A 7,395-nucleotide genomic window follows, 5' to 3' on the forward strand; every position below is an offset into this window, starting at 1 on the left:
AAGATGATGACGTCGTCGCCGCTTCTTCCCAGCCCCGGCTGGGAACCGCTGGCTCCCCCGGGCGAGGGCTCCACGTCCCCGGGCGCCATGGTGCGCAGGGGGGTGACCATCAAAGCCTCCCCTGCCGCCGCCTCGGCCTCAGCCTCCGCCTGGGCCTTGGCTGCGGCCTCGGCGAGCTCGTTCGCCGCCTCTTCCTCCCGAGCCGCCTGGGCGGCGGCTGCCTTCCGTGCCTCCGCCTCCCGCGCTTCCTGCTCCTCCCGCACCTCCCGCGCATTCCTTTCCGTCGCCTCCTGGAGGGCGTCGCGGGGATCTACGCGGCGGGTGGTGCTCCCAGAGCCCCCTGGCGACTCGACAACGGAGCCGGCAGCCGCCCGCTCAAGTGACAGCGGAGCTCTGATCGTCGAAAGAAAAGAAGACAAAGGTTCAAGAACCACCAAAGAAAGAAAGAAAGTACATAGAGAAAGAGAACTTACGCCGACACGGTCTGCGGCTGCTTCACCACTTTGCGGAAGCGAGCCGCCTTCGCGGCCGCCTCTTCCCGCCTGGTGGCGGCCGCCCCGCCCCTGGGCTTCTTCGTTCGGCTGCAGAACAAGCCCGGGGCGGCGCGACGCTTCTGGCCTCTACCCCGAGCAGGCTGCGCGCCGGAGGAGCCCGCGCCGTGTCCGAATGCCGGCTGGTGGTGCGGGACGGCTTCGGCTTCATCCTCGTCCGGCCAGTCGTCGAAGGTAGCGGTGAACCCGGAGCCGCCTGCTTCGCCGCCAGCTTGGCCACCGGCCGGCTCGATGGCGTCCTCCATATGGACCGCCCCCAGGTCGGGGTCTTCCTGGTCATGCTCGGTCCGATCGGGGACGAAGCGGCGCTCCACGTCTGTCCCGCCGGCCGGCCGAAGCAGAGGACCCTGTCAAAAGAACGAGCCGACTGAGTTAGAGTCGGCCCAGAAGAACTCGGCGACAAGGCTGAGAGAGAGAGAGAGAGAGAAAAAGCAACGAGGGGAGCGTACCGCAGGTGGAGGATTGGCACGGCTATATGGCTCCTTGCCGAATTGCCAGTCTTCGGAAAGTTGGCAGTTGGCGAGGTAATTCACCATGGAGGCGGCGTCGTGCTGCGGCATCTCCTTGGTGCACATTCGGCTCGGATCGAGCTGGCCGCTCATCTGACAGATCAGATGAGGCCGGCTCTGGAGCGGAAGAACCTGGCGCGTGACGAACGCAGCCAGGAGGTCGGGCCCCGTCAGGCCCTCCGACTGGACCATCACCCGCAGGCGGGCGATGGCAGCGTTTCCTGCCTGCGATAGCGTCACGGCCCGGAAGGACCACTGGGGCAGCCTGCCCGCCGGTGGGCCGGCTACGTAGGCCGGCAAGTTGAGGTAGTCGCCCCGGGGAGCGATGCTCCGCACGTAGAAGTATGACTTCTGCCACTTCTTCACCGATTGGATCAGCGTGATGATGGGGAAGGGGTTGTCGGCGCCTGATCTCCGCGACGCGATGAAGGCGCCAGTCTGAGCCGGCACGCCCCGCACGCGCATGCCCAGCTTCGACTGGAAGAACTCCCCCCAGAGCTCGAGGGTGGGTAGGACGCCGAGATAGCCCTCGCACAGGGTGACAAAGGCCGACAACAGCACCACCGCTTTTGGGGTGAGGTGGTGCGGCTGGAGCTGATAGAATTCCAGCCAGGAGCGGAAGAAGGCGCTCACTGGCAGGCCAAAGCCGCGCAGGAAGTGTGAGCGGAAGACCACCCGCTCGCCCTCCCGCGGCGCCGGCCTGATTTCCTTCTCCGGCGCGAGGCGGACCTCCACTTTGTCCGCGCTGGGCAGACGCCGGGTGTCGCGGAGGAAGTCGATGTGGTCGTCATGGACGATGGAGCCGTCCCAATCCCCGCCAAGCTGCTCTACGTGAGGAGGCATGGCGAGGGCTAGCGCGGCGGCAGAGGAGTGTGCGGAGGAAGAGCGCGGCGGCGAGGCGCTGTCGCGAGAACGAGCAAGGGAAGAAGATGGTGGAAGTAGGAGGAGCGTGCGAGGGCCTGCCGCCCTCTGCCTCCCCCTACTTATAGCCTCACGAGGCCGAAGAGGCCGGACGTGGGGAGGAGACGTGGGATTAACTGCGCCCACTCCCCCCACGTCTCGCGTTTATCACGCATAAGTGCGAGCCGAAACTTCCGCACGAAATGTGCGGGCGGTTTCGGGATGCAAAGGATCCGCGCCTGGGCCAGGGCGCGGACATGGCGGGCCCCCTCCCTGCGGCGACGTATCGTCACGCGCTTGGGCTGGCAGGCTTTCCGGCCACGTGGCACGCCGATGGCCCGAGGCCGGCCCGCGGCCCGGTGCACGTGCCTGCGGGTACCCGCCCCCCGACTCCAGAAGATTTCGACTAAGGCGGCGCGCCTGACCAAGGCCGGTTCCCAGCTGCCGGCTTGTCACGATAGGAAGCTGATCGAGCTTCTTGAACCCCACTCCACCTCGAAGCCCAACCAGCTTCGGGGACTACTGTCGGAGTAAGTGGCCACGGGTAGCCTAACCGACTACCCCTGGCTCGTCGGAAAATTTATCAGGCCTTTGGGCCTTCAAGCACTCCAAGCATTTGGGCCGCCTTCCCTGGCCGGCTACCACTAAAGCCGACTCCCGGAAGGCGACCCAGCCTCACCGACTCCTCCCTAGGGCGACTACGGGGAGACCGACTCCAAGAAGCCGGCCAAGAAGGACGCCGACTCCTAGGAGCCGGCCAAGACCACAACCACTCCTACATAATGGCGACGTGACGGGGTGTGGCCACAGTGCGGCTCACGACCCCCGAAGCCCGAGGCGGGCATGGCTACAGGAGGCCGTACGGGATGGACGTCTCATGTGCGGCTCGGCACTGTAGCCACGCTAGCCTCGACGTCATCCACGACCCACTCCTGTACGGCCCAAGGACTGCGGGCCCCTTCAGCCAGAGAGAGGCGTGAAGGCGGCCCGACTTTTCCTAGTCGGCCAAGAGTATAGCCGGCCTCCAGAAGCCGGCTACTCCCTTCCTCGAAGCAGGAGCCCCATTAAGGAGACAAGACGAGGTGAGGCTACAGTGATAGCCCCCGAGGCGGCCCACTGTAGCCACGCTCACCTCGACAAAGCCCTCATCATCAGAGGCACGGCTACAGTAAGCAGCCGCCGACAAGACCCTAGGCGGTGGGACCGGCCTGTCGACCAAGTAGCCGGCAGCCGGCGGGACCCACCAGCCGGCGGGACCCAGCGGCCGGCGAAGAAGCCGGCGAGCGTAGACACTGACGGCTGGGACCAGCTCCCAGTCGGATTACCATTGTACCCCCAGGGGATAGGCCTATATAAACCCCCCGGAGAACCCATGCAAAGGGTTCGCTTCTAGGTTCGCACCCAAGCATAGTTGGCCTCTGAGCATAGAGCTGCCTTCTGAGCATAGCACACACACCATAGATAGAGAGAAGCAAGAGCTAGCCTTGTTCTTCTTCTCCCTTGATCTCAACAGCTCTAGGAGCGATTGTAGCTACCCTTTATCGATCTAGTGATCATGCGGAGACCTCGCAGAGCAGGACTAGGGGTGTTATCTCCTCGGAGAGCCCCGAACCTGGGTAAGATTCGCCGGCGTGCATGTCTTCGCCTCATCCCGTTTCCGGGCACCGGCGACGTTTTATTGGCTCCCACAATGATAAGCCATCCCTTGGCATATGTCGCACCAACCACCCGACATGTGGAGAAGACAAAAAAGGAGAAAGTCTCACATTGACGCGGCTAATCAACGGGCTAGGGAGATGCCCATCAATTGATGTCAATGCAAGGAGTAGGGATTGCCATGCAACGGATGCACTAGAGCTATAAATGTATGAAAGCTCAACAAAAGGAACTAAGTGGGTGTGCATCCAACTTGCTTGCTCACGAAGACCTAGGGCATTTGAGGAAGCCCATTGTTGGAATATACAAGCCAAGTCCCACTAGTATATGAAAGTGACAAAATAAGAGACTCTCTATCATGAAGATCATGGTGCTACTTTGAAGCACAGGTGTGGAAAAGGATAGTAACATTGTCCCTTTTATTTTATTTTATTTTTTGGCCTTTTTTATTTGGCCTTTCTCTTTTTTCTCTCTCTTTTTTTGGGACAATGCTCTAATAATGATGATCATCACACTTCTATTTATTTACAACTCAAAGATTACAACTCGATACTAGAACAAAATATGACTCTACATGGATGCCTCCGGTGGTATACCTGAATGGGCAATGATTCAAGAGTTACATGTATGATGAATTATGCATGGTGGCTTTGCCACAAATACGATGTCAACTACATGATCATGCAAGGCAATATGACAATGATGAAGCGTGTCATAATAAAGGAAACGGTGGAAAGTTGCATGGCAATATATCTCGGAATGGCTATGGAAATGCCATAGTAGGTAGGTATGGTGGCTGTTTTGAGGAAGATATAAGGATGTGTGATAGAGAGTATCATATCACGGGGGTTGGATGCACCGGCGAAGTTTGCACCAACTCTCAAGGTGAGAAAGGGCAATGCACGGTACCGAAGAGGCTAGCAATGATGGAAGGGTGAGAGTGCGTATGATCCATGGACTCAACATTAGTCATAAAGAACTCACATACTTATTGCAAAAATCTACAAGTCATTAAAAAACCAAGCACTACGCGCATGATCCTCGGGGGATAGATTGGTAGGAAAAGACCATCGCTCGTCCCCGACCTCCACTCATAAGGATGACAATCAAAGAACACCTCACATTTCAAATTTGTTACACAACGGTTACCATACGTGCATGCTACGGGACTTGCAAACTTCAACACAAGTATTTCTCAAATTCACAATTACTCAACTAGCACAACTTTAATATCACCACCTTCATATCTCAAAACAATCATCAAGTATCAAACTTCTCATAGTATTCAATGCACTCTGTATGAAAGTTTTTATTATATCCATCTTGGATGCCTATCATACTAGGACTTAATTTTATAGCCAAAGCAAATTACCATGCTGTTCTAAAGGACTCTCGAAATAATTTAAGTGAAGCATGAGAGATCAATAATTTCTATAAAATAGAACCACCACCGTGCTCTAAAAAGATATAAGTGAAGCACTAGAGCAAAATTATCTAGCTCAAAAGATATAAGTGAAGCACAAAGAGTATTCTAATAAATTCCGATTCATGTGTGTCTCTCCAAAAGGTGTGTACAGCAAGGATGATTTTTGTAAACTAAAAAGCAAAGACTCAAATCATACAAGACGCTCCAAGCAAAACACATATCATGTGGTGAATAAAAATATAAAATCAAGTAAAGTTATCGATAGACGAAGACGAAAGAGGGGATGCCTTCCGGGGCATCCCCAAGCTTAGCCTTTTGGTTGTCCTTGAATTTTACCTTGGGGTGCCTTGGGCATCCCCAGCTTAGGCTCTTGCCACTCCTTATTCCATAATCCATCAAATCTTTACCCAAAACTTGAAAACTTCACAACACAAAACTCAACAGAAAATCTCATGAGCTCCGTTAGCGAAATAAAACAAACCACCACTTTAAGATACTGTAATGAACTCATTATTTATTTATATTGGTGTTAAACCTACTGTATTCTAACTTCTCTATGGTTCATACCCCCCGATACTAGCCATAGATTCATCAAAATAAGCAAACAACACACGAAAAACAGAATCTGTCAAAAACAGAATAGTCTGTAGTAATCTGTATCAAACGCAAACTTTCTGTAACTCAAAAATTCTACAAAAATAGGAAGATCTAAATAACTTGTTTATTGATCTACTGCAATTGGAATCAGTATTTTATCACGTTCTGGTGATTTTTAACAATTGTTTTCGTGAGCAGAAAGTTTCTGACTCTTTCAGCAAGATCAAATAACTATCATCCAAGAAGATCCTATAGGTTTTACTTGGCACAAACACTAATTAAAACATAAAAGCACATCTAACCAGAGGATAGATCAATTATTTATTACTAAACAGAAATAAAAAGCAAGAAACAAAAATAAAATTGGGTTGCCTCCCAACAAGCGCTATCGTTTAACGCCCCTAGCTAGGCATAAAGGCAAGAATAGATCTAGGTATTATCATCTTTGGTTGGCAATTCTTCAACAAAACACTTATAACCCTTAGGAGTTTCCTTATTTTTGTTAATGATCAAACTCCAAGGCAAGAAATCAAGAAATTCATTTGTAGCAAAAGGTTCCTTAATGATAGCGAAAAAATTGGGGTGAACAATTATGGATTTGAGATCTGCATTTTCCTTACTAGAAGATTCACCCTTATTTTTAGGAACATACATCAATTTGGCAACTTTGGCATTAGGATAATTTGGAGTATTTCTCACGGAAGAAAAGGCAGACCCTAAGTTGGTAATAATATCCTCAAGTTTATCAATTCTTGTGGAATCTTGATCTATCTTTTCGTTAACTATGGGTTTCTTTTCCTTCAAAAAATTCAGAGTAACTCCTACCTTAGATCCATATTGGGAATTTGGTTGTGGATCTTTTTATCCAAATTTTCAATCGACTCTATAGTGGCAACTTTATTTTCAATAATTTCAAGCCTTTGCATCACATGTTCCAAAGTTAAAATAGTTCCATTAACCAAAAGAGGTGGTGGGCCAAACAAATCCATCATAGCATTATAAGAATCAAAAGTATGGCTACCCAAGAAATTCCCTCCGGTAATGGTATCAAGAATATATCTATTCCAAGGAGTGATGCCTACATAAAAATTGCAAAGAAGAACGGAAGTAGATTGCTTCCTAGTGGATCTATTCTGAGCATTGCAAATTCTGTACCAAGCGTCTTTTAGATTTTCTCCCTTCCTTTGTTTAAAATTAAGAACTTCATGATTGGGAGTGCTAACAATTATAGAAGGACTAGACATGACGACGAAACAGACGATCTAACACACGGAGACACAAGAGGCAAGCGAAAAGAGGCGAACGGAAAAAGAGGGCGAATAAAACGACAAAGGTGAAGTGGGGGAGAGGAAAACGAGAGGCAAATGGCAAATAATGTAATGCGAGGGATAAGAGTTTGTGATGGGTACTTGGTATGTCTCGACTTGACTTGGTGTACACCTCCCCGGCAACGGCGCCAGAAATCCTTCTTGCTACCTCTTGAGCATGAGTTGGTTTTCCCTTGAAGAGGAAAGGGTGATGCAGCAAAGTAGCGTAAGTATTTCCCTCAATTTTTGAGAACCAAGGTATCAATCTAGTAGGAGGATACACGAAAGTCGCCTAGTACCTACACAAACAAATAAGAACCTTGCAACCAACACGATAAAGGGGTTGTCAATCCCTTCACGGCCACTTGCAAAAGTGAGATCTGATAGAGATAATAAGATAAATATTTTTTTGTATTTTTATGATATAGATTGGAAAGTAAAGATTGCAA

The sequence above is a fragment of the Aegilops tauschii genome, chromosome 1 (genome assembly GCF_002575655.3).
Source record: "Aegilops tauschii subsp. strangulata cultivar AL8/78 chromosome 1, Aet v6.0, whole genome shotgun sequence".
Lineage (NCBI taxonomy): Eukaryota > Viridiplantae > Streptophyta > Magnoliopsida > Poales > Poaceae > Aegilops > Aegilops tauschii.